General features: G+C 39.2%; 3 protein-coding genes and 1 long non-coding RNA gene across 6 annotated transcripts in view; 1 reads left to right on the top strand and 3 right to left on the bottom strand.

Annotated features, from left to right (window-relative positions):
• Positions 1-8,682, bottom strand: part of LOC134817088 (uncharacterized) — an 84,168-nt gene extending 75,486 nt beyond the window's left edge. Inside the window, exon 1 of the mRNA XM_063826195.1 lies at positions 8,662-8,682. The gene's annotated coding sequence lies outside the window, so the exon portion shown is untranslated. The remainder of the gene's footprint in view (positions 1-8,661) is intronic.
• Positions 1-12,603, top strand: part of LOC134817085 (intraflagellar transport protein 56-like) — a 48,930-nt gene that overhangs the window by 8,977 nt on the left and 27,350 nt on the right. The gene's annotated exons all lie outside the window — the stretch shown is intronic.
• LOC134817087 (WD repeat and FYVE domain-containing protein 1-like) overlaps positions 1-12,603 on the bottom strand; it is a 66,149-nt gene that overhangs the window by 39,938 nt on the left and 13,608 nt on the right. The gene's annotated exons all lie outside the window — the stretch shown is intronic.
• On the bottom strand, positions 2,505-6,597 carry LOC134817231 (uncharacterized). The gene is made up of 2 exons (XR_010160490.1): positions 6,340-6,597; positions 2,505-3,166 (listed from the first exon to the last, which is right to left on the bottom strand). It is a non-coding gene; the product is annotated as an uncharacterized LOC134817231 (long non-coding RNA).

Below are 12,603 nucleotides of genomic sequence, written 5' to 3'. Positions count from 1 at the left end.
TTAGGTTTAATCTCACGTCTCTTCTTACCACGCAGTTCATTAATTATCTGCCAAGTTTTCTTACTATCTCCAGCGCATTCTGTAATCTTAACACCATGATACTTACGTTTTGCAGAATTAATAAGGTGGTTTAATAACTTCCGGTGTGCCTTAAATTCTTCATGACGTGTTACTTTATTTGTACAATTAAAACAAAGGGTAAGACAGTCTGCATGGTTGGTTGAAGAGGCGTTGAGGCATTTCTTCTTAACTGCCTTTTTATACAGGTCATAAAGCTCATGTTTTCTATTTATAGAGGCAATCAGGCCTGATGTAATCCATGGATTATTCTTAGCAGTACGTTTAGAACACTTAGGCTGGTTTAGTTTACATGCACTGTCTAGTTGATGATTAAATACAGTGAAAAAATTACTGAAGTCTTCTGGTGGATCACTAGTTAATTCATTGTCTAGTACTTCCACAAATTTGTCCACATTTTTTGCACAGTAGTCATAGTACTGGAAATAGTTTTGTTCATGAACCTCAGTACTGACTAGGGGTGAGTTGAATATGTTAAATACAGCATGGTGGTGACTGATGCAGGTACTAATTGTTCCAGAGCAGATAGAGTTCTCTATGTTGTTGGTGAGTATGTTGTCAATGCATGATTCGTTACATCCTGGTTTATGATGCGTGGAAGTAGAAATAAGTGGTGATAAACCTAGACCTAGAATAAGGTTTTCAAAGTCTTGAACAAGTTTACTGTTTTCTAAGTTCATTTAGTGCCTCTGAGGAGTCCCCACTAGGAGGACGGTACAGTACTCCTACATGTACAGGTTCATCATGTTGAATAGTAATAAATAGGGTTTCAAGATTTTTGGTTACCCATGATAATTCTTCGTTTACAACTCCGTTAAGTTCGTCCTTTAAGTACAATGCTACTCCACTTCCCTTTGCTTTGTTGATATGTTTGTCCTGATAGAAACAATTGTACCCCTCTAGATGGTAGACAGTGCTTTCCTCTATTCCAATATTGGTTTCAGCAAGTCCAATAATTTTAAATTTTTCGGCTAATCGGTTTAGTTCCATGCTAAAGGCATCAAAATTTGTTTTATTACCATCTATGTTCTGGAAAATCGTGGGCAGGTTGCTTGCAAAACACGGTTTGATATGTGTGTTAAAGTCCTTAATTGTATAGGATCTACAGTTTTCCAAAGCATCGGACATCTTTTGGATACATGGGTCACAGTCATTAACTTCAGGATCGGTCATTACTTTAAAAGGATTATATTTTTTAGATATGGAATGTTTACACTCGTTGCAGTAAAAGTTGTCATTGATAACTTGCGCTTTGGAAGGATTAAAACATTTGGCATGGAGAATACTATTGCAGTTAAAACATTCAAAGTGGGGAAGCCCTAATCCAATATTCTTCAGACAGTGACTACAAATTTCCTTTTGAACACGATTAACCATACCTGTTAACCGTTCCGTCCCCTCCGCTGCAGTGCAGGCGGGCCACTAGCCACGTTGCTGTATAGCCGTCCATTGACTTTGCCGATGTGTTTTCTTCTGTCTTCTCCGCCATTTAACCTAATAAATACAGATTGTTTAATGAGTCCAGCAAGGACTCTTGCCCCTAACTTGTTAAGATGAAGTGTATCAAGTCGACCATGTCTGTCGAATTGTTTCGACAGTTCGTCCGCAAGACCATAGTTGCTGGCAAACTGTTCGAAACCGTTAACACATACGACATCCTTACATGTAGGGAGCAGGTCGAAATGAATAAGTCTATTAAATACATTAACTTTTACATTCAGCTCTAAGTCCTTAGTAGGCAGCAGTTTACAAACAAAAACAGCTCTAGTGCTGGGGCTAAGATTCTTAATTTGTTTAATTTTCAGCTTGAGTTTATTATAACAATCAGCAACATCATTCTCACAACTAATATCCGGCTGTCTCACGTCATTGATCCCACAGTGGAGCACCACATTGGCGTAACCCATGCAGGACACAGGGTTGATATCTTCAATTCTGGGAGCCCAGAACTTTTGACCTGGCATGAGTTCGCCAAAGGTACCCCTCTTGTCAGACCCAAAACGCAAGAAGCCTGTGTTTGAATCACCATGTAAGCTTGTGCAATTTTTATTTGTCCAGCTAACAGCACGAAAGGTCAGCGAGTACCTAATACCATCTGATATTGAGCCACGCTCAATCATATGACTGTAAACTTCTTGTGATCTACGGCTCATTATGTACAGGGAGCGATCATGACATTCAAGAGAGGATTCAGTTCTAGAGTCACATTCAGTGAACTTGATTTTGCAGATCTGGCCGAGAGACAAAGTCACCCCGGCGAATGCCGCGGGCTTCATATTGCTGCGCGTGTTAAAACAAATTTTCGGCATAAATTTGTCAGGAGATCGACTGTAATTCCGTTTACGAACCTTTTAAAGATATTTGACAGTGCCGATTCTATCCCTTAAAGGATTTTCAATAGTGCAGAGGAAAAATAAAACATCAAATTCATTCATCTGAACATTAGTAAAGGTTATAATGATATCAAATCAAGATTTCAAACGCGTACAATCATTAACTCTAATCAAGTATTGTCAACTGTGATTAAAGATCATAGCAAAGTATGCTATCCTATATGTAAGCTACAATGAGGAAGAAACAGCATTATACAACAGTATTACAATAATAAATATAGGTAAATACCAAAATGTAACTATTACTGCTAATAAATACAGTTTAAAGATAAACTTATAAAATTTAAAATTGACACGAAACTAATACGCGGTTTATATTAGAATGCAACACAAACACTAAACACATCAAATAGAAACAAAAAAAGATATCTCGCACTGTCAGTCATTACATATTACAATTATATAAATAACACCGAAGAACTCATATATCAACAGCTCGAGTAGCGCACACTACTAGTACTATTCTAGAGTGTCTGACAGTGGCAGGGGAAGCGTCCAAGGTTCGATGCCGCGACCGTGATCTTTTAAACATTTTGTGAAAGTCGTCTTTGTTTAAGAAGGTCCACTTCCAGTAGCCCATTTTCTCCCCACATAACATTTCTTCATCCTCAGCAAGACCTGTTTTATTTTCCATTACAGTAATTCCATGTTCCAATGAAATCCAACTCTTCAATTTTAATATCAGCGGTCGGATCCTGAAATATGGAAGTGAAACTCAGTAAATTTTTACAGTCAACTTCAAGTAATATTATAACTTCTATTCGTAAAATTTTACAAGATTTGTTTCCAGTTTCGGACAAATTCACAATATTACTACATAACAACTTAGTAATGTAAGCAGTAAGGGCCCTCTCCTAATTTTAATCTGTAGAAGTGCACGTGCAAATAACGCGCGGCTACAATGCAAAAATACGTGTGTGCTCTTGGCGCGCGCTAAAACTCTGCGCTGAAAATATTGGTTTGGTACCACAACGAGAGTTTAAAAATTCCCGCCAATTTCAAACTCCAGAAAAAGAATCCGAAATTTTGGGACAGCCTAAACCATATTCTGATTAATGCTTTTCGACTTTATTTGTCCGTAAACTGACAACTACAGCAAATCTATCTTCTCTACGAACTGGGCCCGAGTTACTTGTTTTAAAATACAGCAAATCCATCTTCTCTACGAACTGGGCCCGAGTTACTTGTTTTAAAATACAGCAAATCCATCTTCTCTACGAACTGGGCCCGAGTTACTTGTTTTAAAATACAGCAAATCCATCTTCTCTACGAACTGGGCCCGAGTTACTTGTTTTAAAATACAGCAAATCCATCTTCTCTACGAACTGGGCCCGAGTTACTTGTTTTAAAATACAGCAAATCCATCTTCTCTACGAACTGGGCCCGAGTTACTTGTTTTAAAATACAGCAAATCCATCTTCTCTACGAACTGGGCCCGAGTTACTTGTTTTAAAATACAGCAAATCCATCTTCTCTACGAACTGGGCCCGAGTTACTTGTTTTAAAATACAGCAAATCCATCTTCTCTACGAACTGGGCCCGAGTTACTTGTTTTAAAATACAGCAAATCCATCTTCTCTACGAACTGGGCCCGAGTTACTTGTTTTAAAATACAGCAAATCCATCTTCTCTACGAACTGGGCCCGAGTTACTTGTTTTAAAATACAGCAAATCCATCTTCTCTACGAACTGTGCCCGAGTTACTTGTTTTAAAATACAGCAAATCCATCTTCTCTACGAACTGGGCCCGAGTAACTTGTTTTAAAATACAGCAAATCCATCTCCTCTACGAACTGGGCCCGAGTTACTTGTTTTAAAATACAGCAAATCCATCTCCTCTACGAACTGGGCCCGAGTTACTTGTTTTAAAATACAGCAAATCCATCTTCTCTACGAACTGGGCCCGAGTTACTTGTTTTAAAATACAGCAAATCCATCTTCTCTACGAACTGGGCCCGAGTTACTTGTTTTAAAATACAGCAAATCCATCTTCTCTACGAACTGGGCCCGAGTTACTTGTTTTAAGATACAGCAAATCCATCTTCTCTACGAACTGGGCCCGAGTTACTTGTTTTAAAATACAGCAAATCCATCTTCTCTACGAACTGGGCCCGAGTTACTTGTTTTAAAATACAGCAAATCCATCTTCTCTACGAACTGGGCCCGAGTTACTTGTTTTAAAATACAGCAAATCCATCTCCTCTACGAACTGGGCCCGAGTTACTTGTTTTAAAATACAGCAAATCCATCTCCTCTACGAACTGGGCCCGAGTTACTTGTTTTAAAATACAGCAAATCCATCTTCTCTACGAACTGGGCCCGAGTTACTTGTTTTAAAATACAGCAAATCCATCTTCTCTACGAACTGGGCCCGAGTTACTTGTTTTAAAATACAGCAAATCCATCTTCTCTACGAACTGGGCCCGAGTTACTTGTTTTAAAATACAGCAAATCCATCTTCTCTACGAACTGGGCCCGAGTTACTTGTTTTAAAATACAGCAAATCCATCTTCTCTACGAACTGGGCCCGAGTTACTTGTTTTAAAATACAGCAAATCCATCTTCTCTACGAACTGGGCCCGAGTTACTTGTTTTAAAATACAGCAAATCCATCTTCTCTACGAACTGGGCCCGTGTTACTTGTTTTAAAATACAGCAAATCCATCTTCTCTACGAACTGGGCCCGAGTTACTTGTTTTAAAATACAGCAAATCCATCTTCTCTACGAACTGGGCCCGTGTTACTTGTTTTAAAATACAGCAAATCCATCTTCTCTACGAACTGGGCCCGAGTTACTTGTTTTAAAATACAGCAAATCCATCTCCTCTACGAACTGGGCCCGAGTTACTTGTTTTAAAATACAGCAAATCCATCTTCTCTACGAACTGGGCCCGAGTTACTTGTTTTAAAATACAGCAAATCCATCTTCTCTACGAACTGGGCCCGAGTTACTTGTTTTAAAATACAGCAAATCCATCTTCTCTACGAACTGGGCCCGAGTTACTTGTTTTAAAATACAGCAAATCCATCTTCTCTACGAACTGGGCCCGAGTTACTTGTTTTAAAATACAGCAAATCCATCTTCTCTACGAACTGGGCCCGAGTTACTTGTTTTAAAATACAGCAAATCCATCTTCTCTACGAACTGGGCCCGAGTTACTTGTTTTAAAATACAGCAAATCCATCTTCTCTACGAACTGGGCCCGAGTTACTTGTTTTAAAATACAGCAAATCCATCTTCTCTACGAACTGGGCCCGAGTTACTTGTTTTAAAATACAGCAAATCCATCTCCTCTACGAACTGGGCCCGAGTTACTTGTTTTAAAATACAGCAAATCCATCTCCTCTACGAACTGGGCCCGAGTTACTTGTTTTAAAATACAGCAAATCCATCTTCTCTACGAACTGGGCCCGAGTTACTTGTTTTAAAATACAGCAAATCCATCTTCTCTACGAACTGGGCCCGAGTTACTTGTTTTAAAATACAGCAAATCCATCTTCTCTACGAACTGGGCCAGAGTTACTTGTTTTAAAATACAGCAAATCCATCTTCTCTACGAACTGGGCCCGAGTTACTTGTTTTAAAATACAGCAAATCCATCTTCTCTACGAACTGGGCCCGAGTTACTTGTTTTAAAATACAGCAAATCCATCTTCTCTACGAACTGGGCCCGAGTTACTTGTTTTAAAATACAGCAAATCCATCTTCTCTACGAACTGGGCCCGAGTTACTTGTTTTAAAATACGACAAAGTTAACTGCTGAATGTTCCCGGTAAAAAATTAATTATAGTTTATATTAAAATATTGTCTATTGTCTATGTTTTACTATAATGCTGGGAGCCTTGTTGTAAATAGTAGGGTACATACCATTCCTTGAAAGTCGTTATTTCGGAGTGAGCAATCATTTTGTTGACTAGCGAATCTAAATTGAAATAGTCGAATATCACTCAATTTCAGTTGCAGGTCGACATCCTTAAAATTAGAGAGCAAATAATTTTATTTTGTACTCTACTTCAGTCAATATAAATAGAAATTACAGCAATTTGAAGTAACAGCATATCAAGCTATATCATACATAATTATGAAAGCCTCGCAGAGATCTCGATTAAATCTGTAAACGTACATTTAACGGTAAGATATATAGATAGCGCGCAATATATGCGCACGCATAAAACCAATATGGCTGCCACACAAAGCTAAGCTACAAACTGGAACAAGAAATGAAAATTGTGAATTCAACCAGCTTGGATACTATTATCCAACGCGACATTGGTTTGGGCGCATTATCGACACGTTTTAAATGCGCGGAAGATTTTTGTGCGCGGCACTAGCATTTTAAATTTTCAAAATTCAAATCATAGCCAGAGTTATGGTTATTTTTCAAGACAAATTTTGAGGCAAATTTTACGTGTAAATTATTTATTTTTCATTCATGATCACTCATAATTTGAACAATTTACCTTGGATTGAATTGAACTCTTCAGTATTCGATGATTAAAACAATTGTTTTAAGAACAGAGTAGTTTTAAAGCTAAACATTCGCAATTTGTCTTAACAGGAGTCTTGGGAGAATTATAAAAATGAAATTTAAACGTTTTAGCGGCGCATGAAGCCCGCGGCGTTCGCTGGGGTGAAAGTAAGTATTGATGATTCTGGATGGATGGTCACTTCACGGTCTGAATGGTTAGGCAGGTGACTATCAGAGCCATCATACTTGTTGATGAGACATGAATTGATAACCGGGGCCGTCAGGTGGGGCTGATCCGGGTAGCTCTTGTTAAAAAGTTCAGTTTGTACTTTGTTCATTTCATCAAATAATGGTTTGAGTTCCTCAGGAATTGGTGGCACATTTTCTGAAGATTTAGAACCCATGTAGTGGTAGGGGGTGCCAAATGAAGTGACGGAGTGACCGTTCTCTTGTTTGAAAGAACATGACTGAAGAAAGGCAATAATTTTCTCAGATTCAGTAGTCAGAATGAAATCTGGCCTGGTTTCAGTTACTGGCACCTGATCATGTGGTAAGTGAGGGGTAGGTTGTTCAGGTTGTAGGGGAGAGGAGAGGAGAGGAGCCTGCACTGGAGGAGAGGGGTACTGGGCTACAGGTGGTGCTTTAGATTGAGGAGATGCTTTAGAATCCTGTATTTGACTGCTTAAGTTGTTAAGTTGGGTGGAATGCTCACTCAGTTCTTGTGAGACTCTCTCAAGTAGCTCATGAGTGGCAGTGCAAGCAGGTGTTTCAGATGCTGCAGTTTGATGCGACTGAAGCTGTGCAAGTTGCTGGTTCAGCTGATCGATGCTGTTGGCTAGAGGGTCTGTGGCAGAGCTGGATGATGAGGACAGTGCTGCTTCTAACTTTTTCATTTGAGCCTGATGGGACTTCAACCCGTCTTCTTTAATCAGGAGATGTTGCAGGTGGAGATCAAAAGTCTGAAGACGTTCCATGTTGCTGTTGAGACTGGCTATTTGCTCGCAGAGTTTCTCACTGTCTACCGAGGCAAGCGATGCTGAGATTAGGCCTATGTTATTAAGATTCTCTGCAGCAGCTGAGGCTTCAAATTCACTGTTAGCCTGTCGTAAGACTGCTGTGTTTCTGCAGGAGAAGCATGTATCTGATCTCTTGTTCCTGGCAGTGCTTACTGGGGCAACGTAGCAAAAGGGACATAGGTAGTCAACCATAGCGTTGATGGCCTGCCTTGAGATCCCCCGCATACTAAGACAATCAACATGCCACTGCTGCTTACAACGCGAACAGTCGATCAGATAGACTTTGCCGCCAGACGAGCTGTTACACGGGCACTTATCAAGGTCCCAGTGTTTCGTCTTGGCAGCACTTTCAGCTACTCTGCTCACCTTAATTAAGGGCGAGCTAGTATCGCTTTCTGACTTAGCTTTATTCCTCTTGTTGGGGTGAGGACTGAGTGTATCCATGGAACCTCCTCTCCCACTCTGGCTTCTTGGTATACTACTATTACCAGACATTCACAGAAGGAAAAAAGGAGTTTGTATCTTCTAAAAAAACTTAATCACCAACCGGAAATGTTCAGACTTTTGGGTCTGACTCCCTTTATAGATTTGTGTAGAGTGGAAGGAGAAGCAGGACTTCTCGGGTCTGTGCCGTGTCACTTAACGTCAGTTATCGTTTAACAGTTTCAGTTATCGTTTGACATTATCGTTTAACATTACACATACCTCAAATTATTTGTTATATAGCAGCGCTGAAAGTATTAAAACTGACCGCGCCTTATACTGCTTACTGGGCGGCGCTCAGCCTGTCATTAATATGATTATAAACATACATATAATAGCCTGTGATCCCCAGGTAAGCCGTGCCCTGCATTTTTACGAGGCAAGTAGTACGAAGTCGCGATTGCCAGGCTAGTCCATTTAATTAGTTAAATTAAAAATTTGTAGCGAAATGCGCTACTGTGCCGCACCGAGCTGCCATGAATTGACATCGTCAATTAAATTAACAATGTTTTTGTTTTAATTTTATCTATCAAATTTGTTATAAACATTCCAATCATTATGTGGCAAAGTGAAAGAAGCGTTTTATAAATTTTAGTGTTTTATTAAATAGTATAGCGCGATGCACTACTGGGCCGCACCGTGCATCATGAAGTAATTCTTCTCGAAACCACTCCATAGATCGGCGAGATGCACATATCATGGGCTGTCATGTGCCTCGCCGAGCTGGGAAGGATTGGCATCATAAATCAATTCGTAAACATATGTTATGTTACCTGGGGACCTCAGGCTATTATGTTCGTAAACATTCGCGGCGGAATGACAGGCTGAGTGCGGCCCAGTAAGTGTAATGCAGATGTGATGTCATAAATTTCAATTTACTTTACGTTTACCTGGGGATCCCCAGGCTATTATGTTCATAAACATAGTCTGGCGTATTTGAACCCTCTAAAACGCGCAAATAGGCGCGTTGCCGCGTTTTGTCATACCTTGTATGACCCGCCGCGCACGAGTGCGCGGCTCCCCCTGTATCGTCGAAACTCTACTATAGTGAAACTCTACTATAGTGAAACTCTACTATAGTGAAGCGACCGTGGGGCCGGGGTCACCATACCACGTGATACAAGCCGCGTTTATGAGATTTTACAATCAAATGATCAGATTTTACAATTTAACTCAGCGCGCGGATTTTGTAGCGCATACGTCACTTTTTTCTTATTGGTAGTTGGTGTGCACGTAATCTTTTGCGCGGCTGTTATTTGTTCTGAACGATCACGTGAATGCGAGTCACGTGCGCTCTAACATCCAATGAGAATTCGTTGACATACGTTGCATGCCACTTTTCGCGCGCGAAGCGCGCGCCGCCGAAGGCGGAAAAAGGGGCATACCATGAAGGGAATCGGCCTTTTTCGAGGGACGCATATTTTGCGTCCCTATTATCCTATTTGACCAAATATGGAAGTAATTGACTGAGATGGCGCGCGCGCGACACCAAAACAGTTAAATGCATTGTTTTTTAACCAAGTTGCAATATTTGTGAGTTTACTTGGTATCTTTGAAGTATTTTTATCATCTAAACGACTTTAATAAGTCATTAGAACCTTCATGCAAACAAAAATTGAAATGTTTCAACATTTCTGTAAACTGAAAACTTGTAATTTTGTTCCAAACTGCTTAATTTTTGTAACACTAAGCCGCGCACTTTAGATGCAATAATTAGATTTACTCCGCAGACGTTGCCTGTTTCCTTGGTGACTACTAACTCATCTTTTGAGAATTCTGGTTAGATTGTTGTTACGAAGCCTCTAATTTTTTATTTTCCGTCGCCTGGTTTGCTTTTGCCTGTTGCATCGTTTTTGTTCTTTCTCTTAACATGTATCAAAGAATTCGCACTTTTTCAGGGCGACGGAAGTCGTAATTCACTTATATTAGCCCGAATAAAGATTCGGCGGAATGACAGGCTGAGCGCCGCCCCGTAACTTAACGTATATTTATATGTTTTTTAATCAAAATTTAGATTTATAATAATTTTAGGTTAATGATTAATTGCTCTACAAGAAAACAACAATTTCAAGAAAACAACATTTTTATTTAGTATCAATTAAAGCAGAAAAAATATATTTTATATATATATATATATATAATTAGCAGAACTTTAGATCAGATATCTCAGGGGACTTTACCTGGGGACCTCAGGCTATCATGTTCATAAACATAATAGAGATTAGGTGGAATGACAGGCTGAGTGCGGCCCAGTAAAGGGGACGTGGAGTAGTAAGTATAGCAAAAGATTGAGAAGGTATATAACTTTTACAAAGATACGTCGAGAAGAATCCAGGGTGATACATGACAGGATCGGAGAGTTCACATAGCCATGTGCCTATGCGTACTGCGTGACGCGCTTGTTTCCGGCGGTCGCGCGCTACTGCAAGCGAGAGGGCTCTGGTTAGAGCAAATCGGAGAGTGCAGACCAAAAGTTTACGCACCCACCTTCGCCTCCTGAGTTCTTGGTCTGATAGAAATTTATGCAAACTTGGTCGTTTATACTCCAAGTCCCTTTGTTAAAAGAAGTAATATTAACTATGTTTAGAGTTAGCTTCGTTCAATAATAACAATATCAATATAATTAATATCAATATCAGATAAATCTACCGAATAAATTATTAGATATCAATTAATTCGTTCCGATAAAAATTGTTATAAATTTAGATATTATTTAGTATCTAAAAACATTACAACAAATGGTTAAAAGCGCCCAAAATCGATTTGAGAGATTTTCTGTCTATAGCACAATCATGATAGTAATAGTAAGTGTGTGCCGCTGCAATTAGATTTGATTACTGCAATTTAAAATTGTTTGGAGTTCAAGTATCTTTTAAGTCAGCTTCCTGTGTATTGTATTAATAGTACTTTGGTTCTCAAATTTATCAAGTTACACTCGACTGCAGTGGCCTGTTGGCGCCCATCCGCCGAAAAGGGCCCCCCTGTTGGCGCCCCCTCACCTTTAAAACGTTCAAAAGGAGGCTCATAAATATTATTATATTATGATTGTAAAATAAAGGATAAAATTTTAAATTTGTTTCACTAAAAAATTTGTTTCACTTTAAATATCTAACACCAATTGCACTATTTGAACTTTTCTGTTTGTCTAAAAGACCCGGCAAAGAAACTCTTCTTATAACAACCATGCCCTCAAACAGTTTCGTTTACAAATCTAGTTGCCTTTGGAATTCATTCCGTCAGATGTTGGCACTGAACGACCTTGAAATCACTCATGGTGTTTTAGTAAAACAAATTTTAGTAAAACAAATTTAAATTTTGGTATTTATTAATAACAATCAAAACATATCATATCATAAAAATAAAGCCGCGCGTTGGTTGACTGCCTCAGTATGGTGAATAATTTAAGCTTGAAGGTGCCCTGCGCATTTACAGAACATTATGCGGCGATCACATGATCACGAGGACCTGTGAGCGCCAAATTTAATTTAAACTTTCTAGAAATTGTACATCACTACGAGTTACTCATGCTTTTGAATTATAGGAGTGCGGATTGTCAGGTATTTCATTCATTCATACTTAATCGGTTTAAAGCTGTATATTTAGAGCTCACTATTGTTTGAACTATGAAAGCAGAACGTAAATAATGGACAATATACCGACGACAATACCAAGGACCCAAGTGCCGCATTGACTTTTCCGGATCCGTTTTTACCGAAGGCTTATCCACCAGTTACTCATGCTGCTTGTATAGTCTGATAATATTTTGTTTTATCTCTAGCAAGCATTCTGTAAGTTGGAGTGTCGTATTTATTGTAGAAGAGCCAGCCAACCTCCGCATTACAATCTTTTGTATGCCAGGTTCGTTTATAAAATCTAATCATATAATAAGATTGATCCAATAGTCTAAGATGAATGGTATATCTTAGCTCATCGTTATTAAAATCCTAATGGATGAATTAATCAAGTAATGTTCCCTTCCAACACAACTAAACAACAAACAAATGCTTGCTCACCAGTGGTGACGCAATCGTAGGGGCATGCAGTTGGTTCAGATAACTCTCACCCCGACGACAGCGTCGAGAAATTATCAAATTATGCATTTGGGCCATACTGGACACATTTTATATTTAATATTTTGTGGTTTGTAGAAATTAGTGTCATCTA

The sequence above is a fragment of the Bolinopsis microptera genome, chromosome 6 (assembly GCF_026151205.1).
Source record: "Bolinopsis microptera isolate Bmic1 chromosome 6, MBARI_Bmic_1.0, whole genome shotgun sequence".
In the NCBI taxonomy this organism is placed as follows: domain Eukaryota; kingdom Metazoa; phylum Ctenophora; class Tentaculata; order Lobata; family Bolinopsidae; genus Bolinopsis; species Bolinopsis microptera.
Note: the sequence above shows the minus strand (reverse complement) of the source record. Positions and strands in the feature narration are given on the sequence as shown.